General features: G+C 36.2%; 1 protein-coding gene and 1 non-coding gene across 2 annotated transcripts in view; one reads left to right on the top strand and one right to left on the bottom strand.

Moving 5' to 3' along the window:
• Lrfn5 (leucine rich repeat and fibronectin type III domain containing 5) overlaps positions 1-13388 on the bottom strand; it is a 245242-nt gene that overhangs the window by 169027 nt on the left and 62827 nt on the right. The window lies entirely within an intron of this gene.
• On the top strand, positions 10876-10983 carry LOC125363678. The gene has a single exon (XR_007213273.1). It is a non-coding gene; the product is annotated as a U6 spliceosomal RNA (small nuclear RNA).

Raw genomic sequence — 13388 nt, 5'->3', positions numbered from 1 at the left:
TCTCCTTCCCCTCCCTTACTCCTTCCTTCCCTTCCTCCTTTGCTCTTCCCTCCCTCCCTCCCTCCCTCCCTCCCTCCCTCCCTCCCTCCCTCCTTCCCTTCCTTCTTCTTCCCTTCTCCTTTTTGAAATAGGCAGGGCCCTATTGTGAAGCACCAACTTGGCCAGAATATCTAATCCTCTTTTCTCTGAGCATCAAAGGTATATACATTCCAAATTTTCAATTTCTTAATAGCTATAGTCAGCCAATTTTCTTCCCATGTATGCACAAATTAACCCCATACAGATGATCACCACCCATCTATTATGTGTTCACAATTATCTCCTTATTTATAAATTGTCAGCAAAATAATGTTATTTTCAAACTGGTAAAAGTTTAGAGATAATTAAATCTAAGGACGGTGGTGGTGTCTTGCATAAGGAATACTCTCAATTAAAAAAAATTAAAACACAAATATGAAATTTAACAAAAAATAAGTGATTATGTATCAGTAACAGAAAAAAAAGGCTGAGATCCAACCTCTCATCTAAATTTCCAGTTTCTTGCTTTCTTATCTAGTTCAGTCATTGTTCTCTCCCTATATCCTAGGCACTGATATCTCAACCTTGTCTGCACAAGGGAATCACCTAGGGACCTCTAAACATAGCGATGCCTAGGCCTCAAATCCACATACTCCAATTTGGTCAAGGGTATGACTCAGGCAAAAAAAGTTACAAAGACAAGCCTGAGAACTAACTACTTCTCTATGCAGTGTTCAAAGTTAATGGACAGAAAAATTGCTTGGCACTTTTAAAATGTAAAACCTGATATAGCATGGCAGGAGTGCAGACTAAATTTCCACATGTTGAGGAATCTCTTTGTAGAAGTTAATGCTACTCAACGTGGGACACAGAGAGATTTAGACATTTTGAAAAACTCTGTTTATAACACTTACGTCTTAAGTAGGAAGACACAGGAAAGCTGTAAAGAATGGATGCCAACATATTTGTCAGCAAAAATATGCTTTAAGACAAAACTCTTAATAGTTTTAATAATATGGATCTTTTTGCAAGAATAATGTGAATATTATCTAAATCTGTTTGAAATATTTCATTTGAAGAATATTTAAGTTCAAATTGGTAGACTTAAAGAACAAGTCTAAATTCATATAGACTTATAATAACCTACAACTTATAATAATTATATAGGCTACTTAAAATTTGTAAGAGAATTTCCACATCTGACTACAAAAATATTTGATAAAATAATGACTCTTTCATGCAATAATAACATATCTTAATACAAAAGAAATATAGAAGAAATATTTTTAAAATATTGGCCAGGCACTTGTGGGCTCACATCTATGACCCTAGCTACTCAGGAAGGCTGAGATCTGAGGATCAAAGTAAAAGCCTCCCTAGGCGGAACTATCTGAGAGAATGGTTCTTATCTCTAAGTAACTGAGTCATAACAGAGGTGTGGTTCAATTGGTAGAACATTGTCCATGAGCTGAAAAAAGAACAACAACAACTAAAGAAACATGAGCATAAGACCCTTAGTTCATGCCTCCATATTGTCATGAAAAAGAAGAAAGTGAAGTATGATCTTTTGAAATATTAATGAAATTGATGAAAAACCACAGCACCAAAAAAAAAAAGAAACTTCCTAAAAGGAAATTATATACCCATATTCCTTAGTATATGAATTTATCAAACATGTCTATGAGTAAGGCATAATAATATATGAATAAAATATATTGAAATATTTAAGAAGGATATACATAACAGGTCATCATAAAAACTAAGGCCAAAATCTTAAATTAATATTTGGAATAAGAACTTTGAACAGAACATTGCTGAATCCAGTAACCCAATTATTTTCGTTTTTCTAAAAAATTTAACATTCAAAAGCCGAAAATATTGTTGAGGAAAATTGCAGAATATGTCAATAGAGAAATTCAACATGCAGTTTGAGGGTTTATAGAACCTGATGATGTAAATGTATGACAAAAAGTGACACTGTAAGGAAAGGAAATGGGAGACCACATTTTATATAATTTTTCTCCCAATCGTCATTTGTAACTGCTAGAAGATCCTCATCAAAATTCTAACAAGATTTCTTAAGAGAACTGTCAGACTAATTCTACATAATTTGCACAAAAATGAGGTGATCTAAAATAGATAAAAATTTGAAATTAGCTTCTAAAAATTAAAATAATTTACTACTTATTTACTAACTACTCCAAAGCTAAATCACCAAGATGGTATATTTTTGGTTCATAATAGTCAAATAAGTCAGAAAAACAAACTCCAGAATTAGATGCATTGGGAGATGTGTAACTTAACAAATGTCTCCAAAACAACTGAGTGTGAAAAATAAATTTGCTTCACATATATGGTTTATTCTGTGTCATAAACAAAGTGAATCTTAATTGCTAAATGATTATTTGCCAAAAAATGTGTTATTTAGATGACTAGAATTAAACATAGAAGCTATAACCAGAATGATTTTTGAAGAAAATATTGAATTATTTTTCTACTTTAAAGATACACAAAGATTTCTTAGAATACACAAAGCATAATAGACACTATTAAATAAATTTATGATTCATTGTGTCCTTCAAATTAAGAATATCTGGTTTCAGAAATTAACCACATTTAAAAGTAGTCATTATTTCAAGGAAAAAATATACCATGTACATTTTAATAAAGACTGTAATGAATTTTAGTAAGTAAACAATCCCCACTTAAATTTTTAATGCATATACTATAGTGTAATGAAATCAACAGAAATTACCCAGCAACAAAAAGCCAGGCAACAGTGCTGCATGCCTGTAATCCCAGCAACACAGCATGCTGAGATCTGGAAGATTGTTCCCATTTATTTTATACAAATGGGTCAAGTACCATGTGACTCTACAGACAGTGTATAGTTGGGTATTGAGAAATATTTTTAATAATTATGACAACATATGTCTACTGATTAAGCTGTTTATTACATGCATATCTGAAGCTATTATCATTATGATCAAATTTGTGTGATTTGTAGTTTTTTTTTCTGCTTGAAATTTACTGAACTTCCAAAATTTGTATACTGAAATTTTTAACCAAATGTGCAAGTTCTTAACTATTCTTTTTCTCCCTCATTTTGATAGCATCGCTTAGCTTTACAGAGGGTGGCTTCACCTTGACACGTCCAAACGTTTTAAATATACCTGGTCAGACTCACTCTTCCATTACTATCTCCCACCTTGTTTCCCTACTCCCAGACCAATCTTAACACACGCTTTACAATTCCATTTGCACAATTCTATGTAAAGGATTGGACCACATTCTTCCTCCTATAATTAGTACCTGCCCTATTGAATATGCAAGTGTTTTACATTCCTGTCATTTCTTCTTATTAAGTTGTGTCAATTGTTCAAAGAAGTTTTGCTATGGTATTTCATACTGTATATTTTACCTCCTTCCCTCTTCTTTTGGTAATTTCATTACAAATGTTTTACTGGATTTAATTAGCTTCCATATTTCTCTCATATTTTATTCAATTCTTCATTCTTTATATTAGTGGAACCTGATGCCTCTTTGTCAATCTTAATAATTATCTCCTCCACCTATTTAAATCTATTTTTAATCCCCTTTATTCAAGGTTTGGCTATCTTACCTTTCAACTACAGCATTTCCATTTGAGCTTTCAAACAATTTTATCTCTATTATTCTATATTTGGTGAAGTATCTCCATTTTACCACTGACTCTTCAAAGCATGAGTTCCCTTAGTTCTTTGAACATGATTGCAATAATTGCTTCAGAGTCTCTATTTACTAATTTCACCATGTGGAATCTTCAGAACCAGGTATTACTGCTAGATATTTTTCCCATTTGCAGGTTATACTTTCCTTAGTCTTAGAATGACTTATAATTATTTCTTGAAAATGGAATATTTTGAAGACACATTGCAGTGATTGTGGTTATTGAAACTCGGCAGGTGGTAGCTGTTGTTTTCTTGGCTAATTTATTTGTTTAGTGACTTGACTGAACTGTTTTTCAATCTATTTTCATGACTGTGTGCAAACATTGATATCCTTGTTTATGTATTTTTCTGTATTGCTTTTAATCTTTTTGCCTGATTACACAGGATTGATTCTAGATTTGTATAATCCACTTAACTGTTGAAAGTATATGTCTAAATTCTGGTTACATTTCTAGCCTTCTGGTTACAACCTAGCCTTGAATGAGTATGTCTTTGGTAGGCTGATTTCACATTTTTGAGAATTTCTATTTTTGTCCACACGGAAACAGAAAATCATATCTTTGGTTTTTGCACATAGTCAACCAGAAAACAGTATCATGTAGTGCTCCTTCTAATTGCTTCCATTAAAACAACTTTTCATGAGCAGTCTCCTACCATGTCAAGAATGCTTGTGATGTTGTTTTGTATCATTGATTCTTAGAACTCATCCTGGATCAGAGTTTTTCTATTATTTACCATGAGAGGCCAGTGATTTAGCATAAGCCCAATGCCAGTAAGTATTTGTCCCATATTATGGATTTACATACAGTTAGGTATATATTTCATATCCATCCTACACCTTGATATGGCTACTCCCAGTGTTTTCAGCCTAGCAGATGTATGCAACCATCTCTTCAGTGTCCTGAAGGATATACAAAAGCCAGGAGAAGTTGGGGTTGTTTGGGTTTGCCGTTTGTTTTGTTTTTTAATCTTTTTCCTTATTCCCATTAAACTCTTGGGTGCTTGTTCTGGCATTTCACTTACATCAAGTCTCCTGTTTCCCATTAAGTTATCTCACCTAAGATATCTATAGTTTCGACAATACGCTCAAAGAAAGTGTAAGATCTGCCTTCTCTATTAAGCAGAAGCCTATAGACTACTCCCAAATTCCTCTAAGCAATAACACATACCTAATGATTAGGGATGCCAGAAAGGAAGGCAGCATTTGATCTCTGATTGCATCCCCTGGAAGGGAATTTTCTGCCTAGAAAATTGGGAAAGAGGCATGGAGGAGATTAGCCAGAAAGGAAAGGCTTACTGCTTGAGTAAACCTCTACAACACTAAGCTGGAAGATGATGAAAACAATACTGGCTTCCTCTTTGGAGAGTGAAACGATATACCCACATTAGACTTAGGGAAGAGGGAGGCTGCAGCTTGTTGGCTCATCAGACCCACAACAGAGTTTCCTACATGTGGAGCTAGTGGGGGAGGTGAAGATAATGGAATAAAACCCTCTCTCATTGTCCTAACAGACATAAATTGTCCATGTTCTTGCTAAAATGTTCCTCTGTTAACTGTATGACCTTAAGATAATAGCCACAGGGTATAAATGATTATTTGTTTACTGCATGACTATTGTTTTGCTGGGGAGACTTCTGCCAGGAGTCCATCATTTTGGAAGTCAGTTAACCACCCCCACATATTTTAAAAGTGCTAATTCTGTTTGGACAAATGTGGAAAAAACAGGGCTGAGCGTGTTGTTCAGTGATATGCTCTTACCCCACAAGAACCAAGGGAATATATCACCACCTTGATATGTAATAAAGAAGGGAATAAAAATAGCTCACAATATGCGGAGTGATTTCTTTGCACCAAAGTTTTTTGTTTGTTTGTTTTGGGTGCCAGTCTTGGGGCTGAAACTCAGGTTCTAGATACTGTCTTTGAACATTATTATGAAAGATTAGTTCTTTGCATCTTGAGTCACAGTTACACTTGTGGCATTTTTGATGTGTTACTGGAGAGCAGTCTCATGACTTTTCTTGCCAAGGCTTACTTAGAACAACACTCTTTAGATCCTAGCTTCCTGAGTAGCTAGAATTATAGCATGAATCCAGCCTTGCAGCTAACATTTTTATAACATATTTTCCATGTGAGAACCTCATTCAATCCTAATACTAAGTAGGGAAATAGAAATGTTTATCTCAATTTTGTAAATCAGTAGACTAAGATTACCTCACAAAATGTGCAACTGTACCAGCTCACCAAGAGAGCCAGAGTGAGAATGTGGAATGAGACTTTTTTTTTTTTTGGCCAGTCCCGAGGCTTGAACTCAGAGCACTGTCCTGGGCTTCTTTTTGCTCAAGGCTAGCACTCTGCCACTTGAGCCACAGCACCACTTCTGGCCATTTTCTGTATATGTGGTGCTGGGGAATCAAACCCAGGGCTTCATGTGTAGGAGACAAGAACTCTTGCCACTAGGCCATATCCCCAGCCCTAGAATGAGGCTCTGATTTACAGAAAAGAAACTAAGTATAGTGGAAATAACTTTGGATAGACTTTAAGCAAAAGTAGATGGTAAATAAATAAGCTTTGAATCAAGGTTAGGTTATGAAATCTGGATGTTAATGGTTTGTGCCTATAATCCTCACTACTCAGAATGCTGAAACCTGAGCATTGGGATGGTGGTTTGAAGTCAGCCTAGGCAGGAAAGCTTATGAAACTCTTTTCTTTTTTTTTTGTCAACTGTGTTTTTTTGTTTTTTGTTTTTCTTATTTATTTTCAAAGTGATGTACAGAGAAGTTACAGTTTCATACGTTAGGCATTGCATACATTTCTTGTACTGTTTGTTGCCTCCTCCCTCATTTCCCCCTCCCCCTCTCCTTTTCCCACTCCGCTAATGAGTTGTTCAGTTGGTTTACACCAAACAGTTTTGCAAGTATTGCTTTTGTAGCCATTTGTCTTTTTATCCTGTGTCTCGTGATTTTGGTATTCCATTTCACTTTCCTAGTTCTAATACCAGTGTATACAATTTCCAATGTACTCAGATAAGATACAGTAATAGTGCAGGTACAACCACAGGAAGGGGATACAAGAGGATCATCAACAATAGAAACTACAGTTTCACATGACATGTTGAAAGTAATTACAGCAGTGATATATCACTTGTTTCTATAACATGGAGTTCTTTTCACTTAGCATTATCTTATACATTCATAGGGGCATAGCTATTGGGCTCTTGTGATCCTCTGCTGTGACTAGCCTAAACCTGTGCTAATTATTCCCTATGAGGGAGACCATAGAGTCCATGTTTCTTTGGGTCTGCTCCTTCACTTAGTATAATTTTTTCCAAGCCCTTCCATTTCCTTTACAAATGGGGCAATGTCATTCTTTCTATAGAGACATAAAATTCCATTGTGTATATGTACCACATTTTCCTGATCCATTCGTCTACTGAGGGGCATCTGGGATGGAACTTCCTTAACAAAGACCCATAAAGGCTACAAATCAAGGAAAGGTTGGAGAAATGGGACTGCGTCAAACTGCAGAGCTTCTGCAGGGAAAAGGACATAGCTCCCAAGATAAACAGAAAGCCCACAGATTGGGAAAATGTCTTTACCGGCCATACAACGAACAAAGGTCTCATATCTAAAATATGTGCAGAACTAAAATAATTACATTCCTCCAAAACAAAACCGCAAATAACCAATAGCCCCCTCAACAAGTGGGTAAAGAATTAAAAAGAGACTTCTCTGATGAGGAAATGAGCATGGCCAAGTGACATATGAAAAAGTGCTCTACATCAATGGCCATAAAAGAAATGCAAATCAAAACAACACTGAGATTCCATCTCACCCCAGTAAGAATGTCCTATATAAAGAAAACTAACAATAGTAAATGTTGGAGGGGATGTGGCCAAAAGGGAACCTTACTTCATTGTTGGTGGGAATGTAAACTGGTTCAGCCACTCTGGCAAGCGGTATGGAGATTCCTCAGAAGGCTAAACATAAAACTCCCCTATGACCCAGCAGCCCCACTTTTTGGCATCTACCCTAAAGACCACAAACAAGAACACACTAAAGCCACCAGCACAACAATGTTCATCGCAGCACAATTTGTCATAGCTAAAATATGGAACCGTGAGACTCTTATTTCCAATTAACAACCAAAAGGCTGAACACAGAACTGCGGCTGAGAGGCAGTTCCCACACCCTATCCATGCCTGAGGAACCAGCACACACAATAATTAGTTATGAAGTATGTAATCTTTCCCACAAATCATTGCAGGCAATAGGAGGTTTTGGGATAAAGAAGTAATACTACAAGGTGACATTTTAGAAGTATTATTTAATAACATTGCTTGAGGAGAGGAAGGTGTAAGAGGTCACAGAAAGAAGGAAACAAGGATTAACTGCTTAAAGAGAGATTGGGATGAACACAACATAGAGATGACAAGCTAGATAGCTCAATAATAAAGACTCAGAAGATCAAGTAAAGAAATTCTAAGAAGAGGAAAAAAAAGAGGGGAGAAAATGTTTGAAAAATGAAAATATATCATAGTTTAAAAACAAAACTTCCTGTTAAGATGAATTTGAGATTTTTTTTTAACTCCAACTCTGTGTGGTGGCTCTTGGCTGTAATCCTAGCTACTCTCAAGGATAAGATTTGAGAATCATGGTTCAAAGTCAGCCTATGCAGGAAAATCTGTGAAATACTTCTGAAATGAACTGAACTTTTAAAAAATATCACCAGATATGGATCTGTGGCTCAAGTGCTAGAGCACTTCTCTTGAGTAAAAGACAAGGGGGACAGCACCAGGTGCTGAGTTTAAGTCTTAGCACTGGCAAAAATGAAGGAGAAGGAGGAGGAGGAGGAGGAGTAAAAAGGAAGAGGAGGAGAAGAAGTGGTATGTAATCTCATTGTAGGCAATTATCATACAGCGTGTTTCACTTATTTTGAATTATAAACTTTTGTTAATAATAATGGTTTTATGACTATCAAATACTATATACATTGTGCTTTACAATAATTCACATATAAAATCATAACCTCATTCAACAATGGTCATTTATAATCATAACAAAATCAAATGAAAACAGTAATATTTCTTATAAAATACTCATGTACTATTTTCAAACATTTTTGTAATATGAGAAGTGCCCTTCAAGGATTATACAAAATAATAGAACACATGCTTTGGAAAGTAGAACATATTAGAAATGAACACAATGCATGGAATATTCATCATCATTATAGGATGCTGAATGATGATTAAAATAATAAAAATTTCAGTCTGCTTCTGCTCATTATCTTACTTTCTGACTAGGCAAATGTAATCTTACCTAGTTTTATTTTGCTATCTATTATAATAAATATCTATGGATAAATCCCAAGCCTTCTGCACTAATGAATAAAGACTTTTATAACTGCTAGATTCAAGCAAAGATGAATTTTTTAAAGGAAAAATCCTCAGAGGCACAAATTTTCATTCTGATTATAAAATAAATGAAATGAATATTTCCACAGATAACTTGAAATTTAAGTTACATGCCGGGTTTCACTCTATCCCCCATCCACGTGGGGGTCCTGGGTCTCTTCCGTGTGTGGTCCTCTGCTGCTCTCTCACATTCCCCTGGCCAGTAGGGAATTAACTGTGGGAGCGGAGGCCACGAGTAGCCTCAGTTGGCACGTGGTCACAAGACCCCCCATACCCGCCAAAGAAGATTCGGGCGCATGGGTGTCCCGGAGAACTCTCAAAGGATGTTCTGGTTTATTCAAGGGAGGGGATAACAGTTTATACCAGCAGAGATGACGAGGAAAGGGGCTGTTAATGATTGGCTAATGGACTGTTCATCACGGTGATGTCATGGAACTTCCTCAATGGTCGGAGACCACAGCCCCCCAAAGACCCGGTCTCTGGGCTCTCCGCCATTACACACGTGGCGGAGCCGAGAGGCGGGGAGCTGCTTTGCTTCTCTTCTGGTTGAAGCCGGAAGGTGGGAGTGGCTACATTTCACACTGCCCCAGGGCTGCGGGGAAGGGCAGCATCTCAGGATCGCTCTCATCGCCCTTCCCCCTTCAAGGCCAAGCTGAATCCCCAACAGTTACAGAAATATAATTTTACTAGAAATAGGCAGAGCTTCTAGACTATCAGAAATTTTCAATTAATTAGTAATCAGTGGTTTATTTAGGCTATTCAGAAATAAAAAAGAGCTGGGTGGTGGTTGCCCATGCCTGTAATACCAGCTACTCTGGTAGCTGAGATCTGAGGATCAGAGTTCATTGTCAGCCTAGGCAGGATAGTTCATGAGACTCCTATCTCCAATAACTACCAAATACCCAGAAATGAAGCTCTGGTTCAAGTGATGCTAGCCTTGGCCAAAAGAAGCACAGGGACACTGGCGAGGCCCTAAGTTTAAGCACAAGGACTGGCATAAAAATCAAAAAGAAAAGAAAGAAAGGAAAGAGAAAAAGAAAAAGGAAGAAAAATATTTAAAATTATATAGTAATTTTTCTTTTCATCCCTATCCTGATAACTTGTTCTTCCTGTATCACCTATAATAATGTCTTCTTCCAAATTCTTTATGCATGCATGCATGTATTATATATACATAAAGATATACTCAAATATATAAGCATGAGTATACATAGATATGAATGTACATAGACCCATAATTTACATAATTATCAGATACTTCAGAAATATAACTTGTTTCTACTACCCCAATAATGTGAATTAATAATGTTGGTGCAAACACAAACATATTTAATGTCCACGTAACTCAAATGGGATGAATTCTAGACAGAGTGCCTAGCTCAAGCTATTCAATAATTATAGTTGTTTCAAAATTCTACAACATGAGGGATATGATCTTTCAATTGCCACAGGCAACACATGATAGTATTAAACTGCTACTAAAAGGGACCATTCAGTTTAGTAGTGTTTATCAACTAGTTGTATCTGGTTTACTAAATTTTTAATTACTATTGCAATTCAGAGGTTAGATATCATTTTATACTATATAAGAGACATTTTATCATCTTCTTTTATTAAATATTTATCTTTGTACAGGTTGAGGTTTTGGGTTTTTTGTTGTTGTTTTGTTTTTATACTTATTTATTGTTGAAGTGATGTACAGAGAGGTTACAGTTTCATATATTCGGTCTTGGGTACATTTCTTGTACTGTTTGCTACCTCCTGGAACGATACAGAGAAGATTAGCATGGCCCGTGTGCAAGGATGACACACAAATTCAGGTTGAGGTTTTGTCCTGTTTTGATTTTTAAAAATATGAGTAACATTTAACACTTCTTCTTTATTGTCAAAGTGAAGTATAGAGGGTTACAGTTTCATATGTAAGGCAAGTACATTTCTTTTTTCAGAAAAATTATTTATTGTCAGAGTGATATACAGAGGGGTTACAGTTTCATATGCAGGGAGTGGGTACATTTCTTGTACAATTTGTTACCTCCTTCCTCATTTTGCCCCCTCCTCCATCCCCTCCCCCTCCCATTTCCCTCTCTCCCCATGAGTTGTTCAGTTGGTTTATACCAAATGGTTTTGTAAGTATTGCTTTGGGAGTCATTTGTCTTTCTATCCTTTGTCTCTCGATTCTGATATTCCCTTCCCCTTCCCTAGTTCTAATACAAGTATATACAGTATCCAGGGTACTCAGATCAGTTACAGTGATAGCGTGGGTACAACCACAGGAAGGGGATACAAAATTATCAACAACAACAAAAAGAAAGATACAGTTTCACATGGCATGTTGAAAGTGATTACAACAGTGATATAACACTCATTTCCATAACATGAAGTTCATTTCACTTAGCATTATTTTATGTGTTCATAAGGGCATAGCTATTGGGCTCTTGTGATTTTCAGGCAAATACATTTCTTATCCAACTTGTTACCTCCTCCCTCATTTTCCCCCTCCTCGCTCCTCCCCATTTCCTTCTCTCTCCCCAGTTTACACCGTCAGTTTACACCAAGTGGTTTTGCAAATATTGCTTTTGGAATGGTTTGTCTTTTTATCATTTGTCTCTACATTTTGGTATTCCCTTTCCCTTCCGTAGTTCAAATACAAGAATATACAATATCCAGGGTGCTAAAGTCAGTTACAGTGATATCAGGGGTAAAACCACAGGAATAATTAGCACATGCCAAGGATAGACCTAGCAGAAAATCACAATAGCTCAATAGCTATACCTTTATGAATACATAAGATATTGTTAAGCGAAATGAACTCCAAGTTATGGAAACAAGTGGTATATCATTATTGTAGTTATTTACACATGCCCTGTGAAACTGTACCTTTTTTTTAATGTGAAACAGTACCTTTTTGTGTGTGAAAATGTACCTTTTTTCTTCTTGTTTTTCCTCTCATATTCCCTTCCCCAGTTTTATCCCTGCTATCACTGTAACTGATCTTAGTACTCATTTAACAATTTTGTGTGATATGAGTTGAAACTAGTGTTCTCTGTCCTTGCTTTTGATTTGGGAATTTTACATTTTTGGCTGTGCGTATTATTTCTAAATACCAGCTATTGTTTGCATATAACGTGTCTCCCCATTAAAGCTCCTGTATTGAAAGCTTGGTCTCCACCCAGCAGATTAATCTAATCATTAAGAGGTGAGTGGGTCCTGAGATCACTGACCTAATGAATGGATTAATCCACTGATCGACTGGTAATCTGATAACATTACTGGGAACCAGTGAAATTTAGGAGGTAACTTCCAATTGGAGGAATTAAATCATGTTAAGAGTGCCCTGAAAAGATACATCTAGTCCATTCCTCCCTTCCCTTCTCCTCCTTCTCTCTGCCTTCCCTTTTCTCCATTTTCCCCCTCTCCCTTATTCCTCCTCTTTTACCTTTCTGTCAATCCTTCCTTTCCCTCTCTCTCCCTCCTTTCCTATCTAGTCCTCATGAAGTGGGCAGTTCTGCTGCTCCACACCCTATCCACCACACCTATGCCTCATCTCAGGCCCAGAAACACAACAAGGATCAATGGAAACCTTGAATCCAGGGGCTAACCTACATCTTTCCTCCACTGAGCTTTTTGTGTCAGGAATTTTGTATAGAAGTGAGAACAAACTAACCCAGGACTGTGATAGTACTTCGTTAAATGTAATCGTTGTTCTTTGTGTGGGTTCCAGATTTTGGAGTTAGATTTATAAGCGTCTTTTTCATTTCTACTTTGTAAATGATGTCAAGTTTTCTTCTTACAGTTTTAAGATTTAAATTTTATATATACATAATTTACCTATTAATTTTGGCATATGGTTTGAGATATGAATCCACTTTTTTCTTTTCATTTTCTTTCCTTCATTCACTTACTTGCTTTCCTGCCAGTTGGCCACCCTTGCTGAGCAGCACTGCTTACATATGAGTCATTTGTCTCTGAGAACAAAATTACATATTTCTATTACACAGCATATAAGATTATTCATCATGAATTTCCAGTTTTTTTCCTTATCCTCAGTACTTAGGGGACACTTACTTGAAAATGTAAGAACTAGCCAATTAGTTTATGTATAATATATACATATATAATATGTATGTACATATTTATATACATAAGTTATTTGGTATCAGAGTTCATTGTTTTTCAGATAAAGGCATAGTATAGAATAAAGTTTGCCATTTACTAACTTTGGCTTGGAATACTTAGCTTATCTGAT

This window comes from Perognathus longimembris, chromosome 14 (genome assembly GCF_023159225.1).
Source record: "Perognathus longimembris pacificus isolate PPM17 chromosome 14, ASM2315922v1, whole genome shotgun sequence".
Taxonomy (NCBI): domain Eukaryota; kingdom Metazoa; phylum Chordata; class Mammalia; order Rodentia; family Heteromyidae; genus Perognathus; species Perognathus longimembris.
Note: the sequence above shows the minus strand (reverse complement) of the source record. Positions and strands in the feature narration are given on the sequence as shown.